Here is a 14,540-nt window from a genome sequence, read left to right on the forward strand (position 1 = left end):
GCAAACTATGTAAACATCTAAGTGCAAGCGCCCTATTGTAATGGCTTCACTCTAACAGCAGTACAGTATACGTCAGAGGGTCCTCTTGAAACTTGAGTAAATAAGGAGTTAGCTAAGAGCTGGAGGATAGAGAGGCCATTTTAATCAATAATGATATCCACATCTCTATCAATGTGATCCTGCCTATGATATGCCATCACGGCTGAGCAGCTTGACAGGAACTAATGTGTAGTTTATGCAAGTGCCACAGCGCAATATGTAGTAAGTGTGACAACGGCTGCTGTGCGCCGTTGTCCCCCTGCTTACCGCCGTGTTCAGTGGTGATCTGCTGCCAGTGCTTCCCCATTCACCGCTGCAGTTCTGAGCTCTATCCTTATAGGTACTGTTTGTTCTGGGATCCTCTCCACAGTTTCCTTTTAGCCCTGGCCACAGCATGCTTGCTGCTTGTTCCCTGCAGCACTTCCTTAAGGGCCAGCGCATGTCACTTCCTGTGCTTTATGGGTTAGATCATGTGACCTCGCTGACCAATCCTAGCCCCCCTGCACGTATTTAAGTGGCTCAGCCCCCTTTCCAGATGCCTAAATGTCAAGGTGCTTGTGTCCTGCAAAGGTTGCTGATTTCTCTGCTTGTGTTCCTGTGTACCTGCCCCATGCTTGTGTTTCTGGACTCTGCTACCTGTTTGATTCCTGCCTGCTTGCCTTGACTCTCCTGTTGCAGAGCCGGATTGCCTGACCTGTACCTGTGCCGCCTGCCCTGACCTATTGCTTGTTTGGCTTCACCTCTGCCTCATCCTTCTGTCCTGCACTGTTGCTCCTCGTTATGACTTGGCCTGCTGACTACTTCTGTACCTCTGGTACCTTGCTCAGGTACCTCCTGGTCCACCTGGACCAGCTACCTCATGTGCCAATCCTCCTCAAGATGCAAAGATAAAATAAAGACAGGAGGCAGCGCCTCATGTGTGGTATTGTTTCATTAAAATAATAAGATTAATAGTAATTTGCTCTGAGAAGTCACAACATCTATATGTAGCTTTGCTGATTTTCCTGATCAGCCTGCGGGGTGCCTGCACGCCTAGGTTCCCGCGCTGTGAGAGCAGTCATCATGATGAGATAGTCGATACAGAAGAAGACAGAAAAAACTGAACCTTTGTGGAGTCGGATGCAGGTAAGTATCGGTAAAACAATACTATTTATTTACAGTTGATGCGTTTCAGGGGAGGAGTGCCCCCTTCATCAGGACAATATAGAACATCTGTTGTATATTGTCCTGATGAAGGGGGCCCTCCGCCCCTGAAACGCAGCGACTGTAAATAAATAGTATTGTTTTACTGATACTTACCTGCATCCGACTCCTGCTGACAGCGCCACCACAAAGGTTCAGTTTCTTCTGTCTTCTTCTGTACGAATCCTCCTCAAGAGGTAGTGACCTGGTGTTCTCCTCGGAAAAGCCTATCGCCACCTCCAGGGGTACTGTGAAGAACGAGGGGTTCACTTAGACAACGCCCTTAAAGGAGGTAGGACGAGTGGCATGGTGGGTTTACACCTGCTGGTTCGCGACAGTAAGGTTTTGACTCCTCACCCCTCTAGGCAGCTCTGCAAGTGCAGGAAAACAGTCTTGCTCACATTCTAGGATAGGTTACTGGCGGCCGTTTAAAATCATTCCCAAAGAAAGCTGTAATGGTCAGATTAGTTGTCACTCAGCCTTCAAATAGACCGATGTAACCAAATATAGAATTTTCAATATTTTCACAAAAGAGGTCATCTTAAGGAATGACATGTACAAGTGATTTTTTCCTTTTTTTAGTTTGATATGCACATTCGAGTATTTATCTAGTGTTCACAAATTGAAGTGTAAGCTCATACGTTCTATTATCCTGTTATATTTGCAGGATTATTCCACAAAACAGGCCTCAAATGAGCAAATGTGCCTCAAAGTGGTCTTTGTGGGAGGATTTGCAGTCACTTCTGAGTGAAATGGGGAGAAGTTTAAAAATGTATTGTGAATGGGGTTTCAAATGTTGGGAGTAGTGTAAGCCCAGTATTTATAGTATAGACATACCGTAATCTTTCTGCAACATTTCCTGAATAAATGCGTCAGTATTCCCCCAGCCCTGCAACAAGGTCAGTTGGTATGATCAGCCCGTTCACGCGGTGCCTTCTGTATGTTTCCACATGTAAAAGGTTAGCTTTGCCTTCAGGCACAAGGAAATGTCACAGCAGAAATCTTAGATAAATAGCACTTTCAGCTTAGGAAAAACTCTGAATCTATATGTGCATATGTTTTTTTTAGACATACTTGACCTGTTACGGTGTGAGGTCATTTTCAAGACTAAAAGCGACAAACTAAATATAATTTACATTTTTTTCATACATTGTGTGGCAAAAGCTAATAAAACTGTGAAAACAGTAAAAAGGTCATGAATGTATATTTAAAAAGATGCTGGAGTTGACGTTTGGTGACTAAAGCATGGTTGGGCATTGTTACAAAGCATCTGCAAAAAAACGAATGCAATACAGATAAAAGGACGTCATCCGAATTTTTGGTGGATCAGTGTTTTGCGGACCGCAAAACACATACGGTCGTGTGAATGTAGCCTTAGACTGTCTTATTTTTTTTAGACGCATTTACTACTGAAAATGTGCCTGTTTTGGAGGCATTTGTGCCTTATTCCCTGTTTTTATTTTTTAGACTAATTCAGAAGTTTTTATTTGCTTCTATTTTTCGACTTATGTTGGTGTGCCTTATTTTGTACCTGATTTAGTTGCAAAAACAGTCTAATTTCTACTCCATTCCAGGACTTGCATACTTTTCTACTTCTGTTTTTAGTGATAAGTTGCAACATATTTTACATAAAGAGTCGCCCTTTCATGGAGACGTGCACCTATTGTCACTTGTGCTCACTTGTGCAGTGTTTTCATGCATATACTAATTAGACCAGTCTTAGTGAATATGAACCTGAAAAAGAACCACCAGAGGTCAGACTAAGAGCAATACGCCTAGTCTAATACATGATGTGCTGAGTGAGACTTTTAATAAATAGTAGGCAAAAGAAAAACAGATGAAGCAAATACTGTATTTTTCGCCCCAATAAGAGGAGGACAATAGGAAAAAAAAATTAATTAGACCTCAGATCAGCAATCAGACCCCCAATGTTAATCAGACCTCAGCTCACAGCTCCAATCAGATCCCCAATGTTAATAAGATCTCAGATCAGACCCCAATGTGAATGACCCCCAATCAGACCTCAGATCAGAGCCCAATACAAAGAAGACCCCCAATCAGACCTCAGATGAGACACCCATGCCTCATATCAGCCCCCAGCCATATGTGATCAGCCCCCAGTGATATAATCAGCCCCCAGTGATATAATCAGCCCCCAGCCATATGTACTTAGCCCCCAGCCATATGTGAGCAGCCCCCAGCCATTTGTGAGCAGCCCCTAGCCATAATTCAGCCTCAGATCACAAAAATAAAAAACCCACTTACCTCTCCTGCTCCTGGACACCGCCGCTCCTCACATCGCGATCCTCTTCCTCCTGCTGTCGGCTGTGCTGTGAACTGGCGCGCACAGCATGAGGTCACAGAGCACCATCACGCTGTGCGCATCCTTCACAACCGACAGCGAAGGACCAGGAAGCGGTGAGTACAGAGCCTTCACCGCTTCCTGGTCCTCTGGTACTAATGAGCGCTTCCATAATGAAAGCGCTCATTAGTATTTTCCCCATAAGTCTTTGGGGGGAAAAAAATTTCATCTTATGGGGGGAAAAATACGGTAAGTCTGTCTAATTTTATGCCTAAAAACAGGCGAGCTTGATAAATATGCCCCATTGTGTACAATAAAGTAGCGTGAACAATGCAAACTGCTCTGATAGGATGCGCTGACTGCTGATCCTCAGTCCAGGAAGATTCTGGCAATTTGCAGACTCTTGTTTTGGCTACTTTTACATGGTCAGTATTTGGTCAGTATTTTTCATCAAAACCAAGAGTGGACAGCACATATCACAGCACCACTGCTCCCATTGAAGTTAATAGGATTAGTGCTGTAGCGACAAGCGCTGTCCACGACAACGTTGAGGGTCAAGTATAGTTCTAGTGATAGAGCTACACCTGAACAGCTGATCGCTGGGGGTGTGGGGTGTTAGACTCCGCTGATCAATTAGTTCTAAATCCCTAGAAGAGCTTCACTTGAATAACTGAGAATTGAGCTGAGCCTGCTAAATAACCTGGGCCTTTCAATCAGTTTAACTTTGGGGTGCCAGGAGTCGATCCCAGCAATCTGAAATTGATGGCCTATCAAGTAAACGCTGGAAAACTCTTTAACCAGTTCAAGACTGGACCAATTACCCCATTTCCTGACCAGGCGCATTTTCCATTTCGTTAGGACATGCATCTTTGAAAGCAATAACTTTTTTTTAGGGCAGTTATCTCACAAATTTTTGCGTTTTTTGGGTGATACATGAAGCTTTATTTTTGTCATTTTTATTTTAGTATAGTTTTGTTTTATTTTTAAGAACGAGGAAAATATAAAAAACAAGAGGGAAAGGTTGTCTGTTTTTAAAAAAAATCTATTTTTTTTTAAATAGCACAACATACAACTAAAATATTATTAAATATGTCTCCTTTCCATAATGGTCCTTTTGATATGTGGGATATATTGAGTTATGGACACTGGGACAGGGCTAGAAGCCGCTGGGCAGCATGTGGTGGTATTTTTTATTATTGTATTGTATTTTTTTCAGCTTTTTTTTATTTCACTCTTTTGGGGACATTTAACTTAATTTTTCTTTAAAGTATTGCTCATTTCGCCTGTAACCAGCGACCTTCAATAAAGGCAGGCCATGCAATGCTATGATGCCTGTAAGGAAAAGGGGCCCCCAGTTAATCAAGGCCCCCCTTTTCAATTACACTCATTACTGTCCAGCTCAGTACAGTATCCCTATCATCAGTGGAGAAAGCTAAAGGACCTGTGATTATGTCATCACGGGTCCTGTACATCTAGTAAAATAACTGCATAGAGAATGCTGTAGTTCCTAGGTTTAGGCTTAAGCGAATCATAGTTCCGAAGTAGATTCATTCAAACACTGTACAGAGACGCAATTACCAGATTTTTTTAAATGCAATTAAAGGGGCTATCCAGTACTATAAAAATGTCCCCCATATGCCAGGCCCCTCACAGTGAATATACTTACCCCGCTTCCAGCACTGCTCCTGGACCCTGTACACCGCCGCCACTGCTTCTCCCTGTGCGAGGATGAAAACATCCATGTCGGGGGGGGGGGGGGGGGGATAGCAGACAAGGACGGGGACAAGCCTCACGAGCGTCACCAGCGATGCTAGGGAGGCTCGTCCCCGTCTGCCCCGGTGATTTAAAACACTTTTTCAAAAAGTCATTTATTTTTTGTTGCATTCTTTTTCTTTTTTGGGAGGTCACTGCCGTTTTTTTTCCCACAAACACAGCATGCTCTTGGTGCAGGCAAAAAAGTGACATAAAACTCTGAGGGAAGCTTTAGAAAAGCGAGAGATCCAATTATGCCCCATTAACAAACATTAATTTGGGGAGGCGGGATACAATCTAAATTTTGCCACAGACCCCTATGCTATCTGTGTATGCTCCTGTCAAGCTGATTTAAAGGAGTTGTCCGGAAATACATAATTTCTAACACTGCTCTCCGCTACTAAAAAGATCATACTTTCCTGCTCCTCGTGGCTCTGTTCCTCAGTGCTGGCTCCCAAGTCTCTATCTTCTAGTCATCTTTTCTATTTTCTTCCTCCTCAGCTTGGGCATTGGCACCTGATCCTCTGCAGCCAATCTTTGGCTTCAGTGGTGATTTGTCTACAAGAGGCATGTCGCCAACTAAAGCCAGTGGTTTGAACGGAAAGGAAGAAAGATCCAGCACCTTGTTTTTCTTGCTTGACGTTTATTCCACAAACCAAATGTACAGCGGTGATAGAAACCTCCAAAAATAAGCCCCAGTACGGTCTACATGTTTCGAACCAGATGGTTCTTAATCATGACCTGGAGGTTTCTATCACCGCTGTACATTTGGTTTGTGGAATAAACGTCAAGCAAGAAAAACAAGGTGCTGGATCTTTCTTCCTTTCCGTTCAAGTTTATATGCTTGGGTCTCATCCCATCCGTGCACTCTTAAAACTGTTGATGCAGGTGAGCTGGACTTTTACTATTATTTAAAGCCAGTGGTTGGCTGAAGAGGATCAGGAGACCACGCTCGTCCCAGGGAGGAAGGAAACAAACCCCAGACCGGAAGATGAGATACAGTAGCCAATGCGGAGGACTCAGTCAAGAGGTGATTCTTTCAGTAGGGGAGGCAGGCTGCCGCCACCTGTTAGAAATAATGTATTCCCGGACAACCCCTTTAAGCCAGGTTTATCAAGTGTGACTTTTTGGCTTTTAAAAAAATCTAATCTTACCCCAGTAACATGCGGTGCAGACTGCCAGATGCGGATTGCAGACCCCATTCAAGTGAATGGGTCCTGTGTCCACATACAGTGGTCTTGCGGTCCGCAGCACGGGCCTGGTCACCACATGTTCGTGTGCATGGGCTCTTAGACTTAAAGCTGCAGCAAATTTCAACAGTACAGATTGCTGCAAAACTGACTTAAAAAATTCCCCTCAAGATAAATCTCCTCCCTAATTTTCTTTATTTCAGCTATAGACCCCTACTTCTTCTCAGCAGAAGGTTAATAGCACAAAAATCAATGTATGCCCCCTCCCCAGTTCTAAACCGCCAATAAAATAAATCCCAGTCTAGGGCCTTTACTGAGTGACTGTTTTCAAGAAGGGATTTGATGTATAGCGCGTGTTATCAGGCTGGGGACATGTACCTTCTCAGTGATGGCGAGCTGCAGCAGGTCTTATCTCTCTTCACTCTGTATGAAGACGGAATTGGCCAGCTTGTAGTATTTAAATAACTAAGGACACACTTATAGGTTATCAGTAGCACCCAGACCTACACAGTCAGCGAGGTGTCCAAGAGAAGTTTGTCCTTGAATTGAACTGATAAACTGCATCATATTGGAGCATCGACTTCTATTTGGCTTCAAAGTAGCGAGTAGGTGTTCAAGTCGATAGAAATAATCTTTTGAGTCATATTTGCTGTGATTTTATTTTGTTTGCTTTTCTGTTTTTGAAACACTCAAATTTTATACATTTGATTTGAAGTTGTAACCAGCATGATTAAAAGATGGGTTGATATACATTTATCTACATAGAAGCCACTCTCTTCTTCTGTGAGTTGTGGATAAAGTAATAACAGATAAAATAAATAATAAAATAACAGATAATGGGCAAAGCTAAAGAACAATAAATACTGCAGGGATGATCCATTTAACCCATTTACGACCATGCCACTTTTGGGCTTCATAACCACTAGAGATGAGCAAAGTTCCCTAAAATTCGATTTGGCTGCTTCGCCGAATCTTGCAAAAAAAATAAAAAAAATATTTGTGAAGAATTACTTTATCACGAAGCACATTTCTTTGTAAATAGCAGGTGCAATGACAGGGAACATGATTGCGCCGTCCCCCGTCATTGAACCACTCAATGATCGCTGATCGCGGCATTTGAGATCCATATGTAATACCCCAGAGTGGTATTACCATTCCTTCATCCTGCTACTGTCTTTAATTGCTACCAATAATATCATCTTTGTATTTATTTCAGGTTCTTAACATTGTGCATAATATTGCTATGTAACTGTTATATTCATGTAATGTGCCTGCTTCACCAGCAGGTGGCAGCCTATATGGCAGACAGATCCTTAGATACAGTCCTGATCAAAAGTTTAAGACCACTTGAAGAATGGCAAAAAATCATATTTTACATTGTTAGATCTTAACAAGGTTCCAAGTAGAGCTTCAACATGCAACAAGAAGAAATGAGAGTGAGACAAAACATTTTTTGAGAATTCAATTAATTGAAAATAACGATTAAACTGAAACAGGCTGTTTTTCAGCTGATCCAAATTTTATGACCACATGCCTTTTAAAAGGCCAAATCTGTGCAAAAATGTGGATACATTGTCATTTTCTGTCAGGTAGTCACATGTTGTGATGGCAAAGGCAAAAAAACTCACTCTCCCTTTTTGAATGCGGTCGGGTTGTTCAACTGCATAAGCAGGGTCTCTCACAGCGTGCCATCGCTGCTGAGGTGGGACGCAGTAAGACAGTCATTTGGAATTTCTTAAATGATCCTGAGGGTTATGGAACAAAAAAGTTAAGTGAAGGCCCAAAAAAATTTAATCAGCACTGAGCCGGAGGATCCAATAAGCTGTCCGTCAAGACACTGGACGATCCTCGACCCAAATTAAGGCCCTTACTTGTGCTGACTGCAGCCCCATAACCATCAAACGGCATCTGAGACTGAAGGGCTTCAAAAACAAAAACGTCTTCAAAGACCTCGTCTCCTTGAACGCCACAGAACTGCTCGTTTGGACTTTGCAAGAGAGCACCAAACATGGGACATTCAAAGGTGGAAGAAAGTTTTATTCTCTGATGAGAAAAATTTAACCTTGATGGTCCTAAAGGTTTCCAACGTTACTGGCATGACAAGCAAATCCCACCTGAGATGTTTTCTACGTGCCACAGTGGAGGGGGCGTCATAATGGTCTGGGGTGCTTTTTCCTTCAGTGGAACAATGGAGCTTCAGGAAGTGCAGGGGAGTCAAACAGCCGCTGGCTATGTCCAGATGTTGCAGAGACCATTCCTCATGACTGAGGGCCCTCGTCTGTGTGGTAACGACCTGGTTTTTCAACAGGACAACGCTACAGTAAACAATGCCCGCAGGACAAGGGACTTCTTCCAGGAGAATAACATCACTCTATTGGCCCATCCTGCGTGTTCCCCTGATCTAAATCCAATTGAGAACCTTTGGGGATGGATGGCAAGGGAAGTTTACAAAAATGGACAACAGTTCCAGACAGTAGATGGCCTTCATGTGGCCGTCTTCACCACTTGGAGAAATGTTCCCTCTCACCTCATGGAAACGCTTGCATCAAGCATACCGAAACAAATTTTAGAAGTGATAAACAATAACGGCGGAGCTACTCATTACTAAGTTCATGTTTGGAAGTTGGATTTCTGTTTTGGGGGGGTTTAGTTTTTTTTGGGAGGATTGGTCCTAAACTTTTGATCAGCTGAAAAACAGCCTGTTTCAGTTTATTCATTGTTTTCATTAAATTGAATGCTCAAAAAATGTTTTGTCTCACTCCCATTTCTTTTTGTTGCATGTTGAAGCTCTACTTAAAACCTTGTTTAGATCCAGCCATGCTAAATATGATTTTTTTGCCATTTTTCAAGTGGTCTTAAACTTTTGATCAGGACTGTGGAATGGAACTTACTATTCCATTCTCCCACTTTTGGGCAGAAGTGGGCTAGTCCGGCTTCCTATCAAGGGAGGGGCTGTAGGAAGTGATCAGTCAGTCTTAGGCCTAGTTCACACGATCGTTTCGGGCCCTTTCTTTGTGTTCCATATACGGTCCGTATACGGAACCATTCATTTCAATGGCTCCGCATTAAAAACGGAATGTACTCCGTATGCATTCCATTTCCGTATTTCCGTTTTTCCGTTCTGTTGAAAGATAGAACATGTCCTATTATTGCCCGCAAATCACGTTCCGTGGCTCCATTCAAGTCAATGGGTCCGCAAAAAATGGAACACATACGGAAATGCATCCGTATGTCTTCCGTATCCGTTCCTTTTTTGCTGAACAATCTATTGAAAATGTTATGCCCAGACCAACTTTTTCTATGTAATTACTGTATACTGTACATGGCATACGGAAGAATGGAACTCAAAAACGGAACAACGGATCCGTGAAAAACGGACCGTAAAAAACTATAAAAGCCATACGTTGTGTGAACTAGGCCTTAGTGGATGCTAGTGTTGGAAGCAGACGTGTCAAGATGTAGCAGCGAGGAGTCTCTCCAGAGGGAAGCAGCTCATAGACCACCCTGACTCTGTACAGATTAAGAGTTGGAGTATTGCGAGGGGGTCAACAGCCAAAGGCACCCCACTCCAGAAGTACCAGAACAGTCCCAACGTCCAGCTAGAAGACTCTGGGCTCTTTCACACGAGCGGATTCCGTGCGGGTAATCCGCTACGTGAAAGACAGCCAAGACATGGAGCATTAACATGACTGATAATGCTCTGTGCCTCTCTGTGCCCTTTTTGCTACAAAATCAAAGTGACAACTTTATCTCACTGTGATTATGTAGTAAATAGGTCACAGAGAGGCATAGAGCATTATCAATTATGTTAATGCTCCGTGTCTCTGCTGTCCAGAACGGGGCTTGGCTGTCTTTCACCAGTGGCTTACCCGCACGGCATCCGTTCGTGAGCCCTAAAGCCGAGTTTAGCACAGCAGAATATTCCAGTTTGACACTTGAAGTCGATCTTCATTGTTAATGGCCGCGTGGTCATTAAAGCGAATCTGTCACCTCCAAAAACCATCCTAAGCCGCCAGCAGTACCTGACAGTAGCCAGCAGCGTGTTTCCGACGATAATTTTCTTCCTGAAGGCCGATGCGGCTAAAGCTCAGAAAGCGTTCTTTTATCCCCTGCCGGCGCGCTTCTCTAGTCATGCTTAAAGTCAAGGGAGCAGCGGCCTCCTTGCTTCAAGTCACGGTAACCACGCCCACTTCCCTGCCCATTCGCTGTGACTGATAGCCGAACTCTCTGCATGAGCGCTGTCAGTCACAGCGAAGGGGCAGGGAAGGGGGCATGGTTATCTTGACTTGAAGCAAGGAGGCCGCTGCCCCCTTGACTTCAAGCAGGACTAGAGAAGCGCGCCGGAAGGGGATTTTCTCATCTCAGACAATGGCGGCATAGCGCTAGGATATGCTCCCATCGTCTTATAGGTGCGGATCCCACAGCTTGGACCCGCACCTATATTGAGAACGGAGCCCCGAAAGTGAAGGAGAGAGCAATGCGCATGCGCAGCCGCCCTCCATTCATTTCTATGGGGCCGTCTGCCCTATAGAAATGAATGGGAGCATGGGCCGCGCATGCGCGACAAGCTCCCATTCACCCTATATGGGAGAGGCGGGGATTAGCGCTTGGTGGTAGACGGACCCTGGGAAATTTGGGATCCTCCAGCCACAGCGCTCCCCGTTCCGTTCTCAATATAGGTGCGGCTCCCAGCGGTAAGACACGCACATATCAGACAATAGGGGCATATCCTAGCGATATGCCCCCAATTGTCTAAGATGGGAATACCCCTTTAAAGAACATTTTCTGAGCTTTAGCCGCATTGGCCTTCAGGAAGAAAATTATCGTCGGAAACACGCTGCTGGAGATTGTCAGGTACTGCTGGTGGCTTAGGATGGTTTTTGGGGGTGACAGGTTCCCTTTAACAATGAAGATCGACTAAACAGTGTGGTCTTTATTAAATAAAATGCAGCTGCTGGCTAATTGGCAGTGCGGTTCTTGACCAAAGCAGTGCTATTTAGCATCCGACATCACAACTGATGCGCCAGATGTATGCGCACAATCCCATAGAAAACTATGGGATCAGTCCTGTCTCAGTTCCCCTGCTGTGTTTTCTGCTTCATGCCGGAGGGGAACTGAGCTAGACAGGGGCGGATTGGCCAACAGTTGGCTTTTATCCCTGTTACTCCAGACCCTCTTCCCATCAGTATCATCAACATGTGAGTACCTACTTCAATGTTCTCTCGGTTTTTGGACAGTTTGGCTTTAGGTTTATTACATTAGCCTCATTGTATCCCTAGGTTCTCTTGGGTGGATAGCTCTACACCATAGGAGCTATTTTCTGCGAGTATTACTCACACTGGGAGTGTACGTCAGGTATTGTAGGACTTTTGTACTTCCATTCCCTAGCATTATAGGGGATAACTTATTATTATGTCAATGTTAATCATTATGTCCTTTACAGCTTCATCCACCACCATGTGGGGTCATCATCTTTGATGCCCCTCTTTGAGCACCTGCATAATTTATCTTTGTGAGATAGGGTCGCTCTCTCTGTTTCCAGGTATTCATTTATTTACTTATTTATCCAGATCTGGACGCATACTTTTCATGGTCTCTTTCTCATATTTACGATTATGTTCCCTATAGAGACGTAACCTCGCATTGACGCATGTTATCCCGCTGCTCACTTCATTTCCCAGTGACTGTATGTACTCCATTTCTGGGTCCGATCTATCGTTCCTTATTTATCAATTTGGTTGGGTCTGGTGTCTTTTCCAAACGCAAGTATCAATTACGTATTATTATTAGACGGGGCCCACTGCATCTGTTAGTTGGGCTTCCTATATTTTTTGTATATCTACCTCGCATTACCCCCTGAGGATCCCACTTTGTGGGTGAAACGCGTCGGGGTTAATTCTGCATCCTTTGTATATCATTCAATTTTCGTATCTATGTTTATTTGTGCGTGTGTTCTGTCTACGTGATTTTAATCACTAGGTGAACCCGGTACCTCCTGGCAACCTGTCACGAGGGTTGAATACTGTGGACACCTCTTTAATTCTATCTTTGTGTTTTTGTGCTAGTCATCCATCGGGGAGAGCCACTTTCGTTACTAGCATTCCTCCAATTGTCACCTTATCAGGGTCAGACAGGAGTTTCAGGCTAGGCACGAGGGCAGGGAGTCCCCACCACCAGGAGACGTCCCTGGGCATAGGAGCAGATTAGGGTAACAGTGGGAGGGATATCTTCCCCACCACTCACCCAGCCTGTCCTACTTATCTGTGGCCCACCCGATCTGACTATGTCAGAATTGTAGTTTTCTCATAAAATTTTGTCATTATATCCTTCAATAGGGTCTATTGCTGGATGTTCGGATTGGCCATAGACCTTACAGGCCGCCTGGGCCCTTCTCACAGCTGGCCAGTGGAAGTTTTTGGAGATGTATGTTGTACTGCATGCAGTATTTTGTGATAGACTGCGGTATTTGGCTCCGCTGGGGTGGTATAATGTGCCACAATATGGTATTGCTGGCCCTGCCTTCCATCAGTTTGGACCCAACTACAAATATGGGCCACTTTTAGTATTTTTTCCAGGGCTACTTTAAGTTTCAAGTCGGAAATACATTATGTCTAGGGAGCCTTACTGGAATTTCTTTTGAGACCATTAGAAGAACAATTGAGTTGAGATCCCTACAGATCTCCCCCAATAAAGGGCAGCTATGCTTAGTAGAGTACCCAACTTTCTTAGACACTTTCCTAATATGATAAATCAGAAGATCGCTGTAGCTGGATTGGACAGTGTCACAACTCTGATTCACTCCCTGTTTAGTTCGTGGCCTGAATGTTATATCAGATGTTGAAAATACTGCACCGATTGCTCAGGAAAGGGGGGGGGGGCTTAGTATAAAATAAACAGCACTGGAATCCATAGAGTGGTGGCTACAACCAGGTAATGGTTGGACATGACAGATCCTCTTAACCACTTAAGGACCACAGGTTTATACCCCCCTAGTGACCAGGCCCTTTTTTACAAATCGGCACTCCACAACTTTAGCGGTTTATTGCTCGGTCATGCAACTTACCACCCAAATGAATTTTACCTCCTTTTCTTCTCACTAATAGAGCTTTCATTTGGTGGTATTTTATTGCTGCTGACATTTTTACTTTTTTTTGTTATTAATCGAAATTTAACGATTTTTTTGCAAAAAAATGACATTTTTCACTTTCAGCTGTAAAATTTTGCAAAAAAAACGACATCCATATATACATTTTTCGCCAAATTTATTGTTCTACATGTCTTTGATAAAAAAAAAATGTTTGGGCAAAAAAAAAATGGTTTGGGTAAAAGTTATAGCATTTACAAACTATGGTACAAAAATGTGAATTTCCGCTTTTTGAAACAGCTCTGACTTTCTGAGCACCTGTCATGATTCCTGAGGTTCTACAATGCCCAAACAGTAGAAAACCCCCACAAATGACCCCATTTCGGAAAGTAGACACCCTAAGGTATTCGCTGATGGGCATAGTGAGTTCATAGAACTTTTTATTTTTTGTCACAAGTTAGCGGAAAATGATGATGATTTTATTTTTTTTATTTTTTCTTACAAAGTCTCATATTCCACTAACTTGCGACAAAAAATAAAAAATTCTAAAAACTTGCCATGCCCCTCACGGAATACCTTGGGGTGTCTTCTTTCCAAAATGGGGTCACTTGTGGGGTAGTTATACTGCCCTGGCAATTTAGGGGCCCAAATGTGTGAGAAGAACTTTGCAATCAAAATGTGTAAAAAATGACCGGTGAAATCCGAAAGGTGCACTTTGGAATATGTGCCCCTTTGCCCACCTTGGCAGCAAAAAAGTGTGACACATCTGGTATCGCCGTACTCAGGAGAAGTTGGGGAATGTGTTTTGGGGTGTCATTTTACATATACCCATGCTGGGTGAGAAAAATATCTTGGTCAAATGCCAACTTTGTATAAAAAAATGGGAAAAGTTGTCTTTTGCCAAGATATTTCTCTCACCCAGCATGGGTATATGTAAAATGACACCCCAAAACACATTCCCCAACTTCTCCTGAGTACGGCGATACCAGAT

The sequence above is a fragment of the Bufo gargarizans genome, chromosome 6 (genome assembly GCF_014858855.1).
Source record: "Bufo gargarizans isolate SCDJY-AF-19 chromosome 6, ASM1485885v1, whole genome shotgun sequence".
NCBI classification, from domain to species: Eukaryota; Metazoa; Chordata; class Amphibia; order Anura; family Bufonidae; genus Bufo; species Bufo gargarizans.